The 333-nt window shown below is 58.3% G+C and overlaps 1 protein-coding gene across 1 annotated transcript in view; it reads right to left on the bottom strand.

Annotated features, from left to right (window-relative positions):
- BOC (BOC cell adhesion associated, oncogene regulated) overlaps nucleotides 1-333 on the bottom strand; it is a gene marked incomplete at its 3' end in the record, with an annotated part of 18,314 nt that overhangs the window by 2,863 nt on the left and 15,118 nt on the right. The window lies entirely within an intron of this gene.

The following is a 333-nucleotide window of genomic DNA, read 5'->3' as shown; positions in this document are numbered from 1 at the left end:
CTGGGCCGTGGAAATGAAAGAAAAGGCAACACGAATGAGTGCGGGGAACCGAAGGAGGGGACGTCAGAGGCAGGATAAGGATTGAAGGAGGGAGTTCCACAGCACTGGTGGGTAACAGCGACGGCAGACATACGGTGGGAAACGATGAACTGGATTAACCAGGCAGGAACTAATGCTTCTCCATGCAGCAAAATACCCAAATGGAGCACCCTGCCCCCCTAGAATGGGCTCTGACTGCCCTTGGCTGAGGGAGCAGGACTCCAGGGCCCGCAGGGACCTGGTTCCCTTTTCTCCCTTGCGCTCCCCGCACCCGCTGGTGCATGGCAGCTTGGC

This window comes from Eurypyga helias, unplaced genomic scaffold (assembly GCF_000690775.1).
Source record: "Eurypyga helias isolate BGI_N326 unplaced genomic scaffold, ASM69077v1 scaffold23972, whole genome shotgun sequence".
NCBI classification, from domain to species: Eukaryota; Metazoa; Chordata; class Aves; order Eurypygiformes; family Eurypygidae; genus Eurypyga; species Eurypyga helias.
Note: the sequence above shows the minus strand (reverse complement) of the source record. Positions and strands in the feature narration are given on the sequence as shown.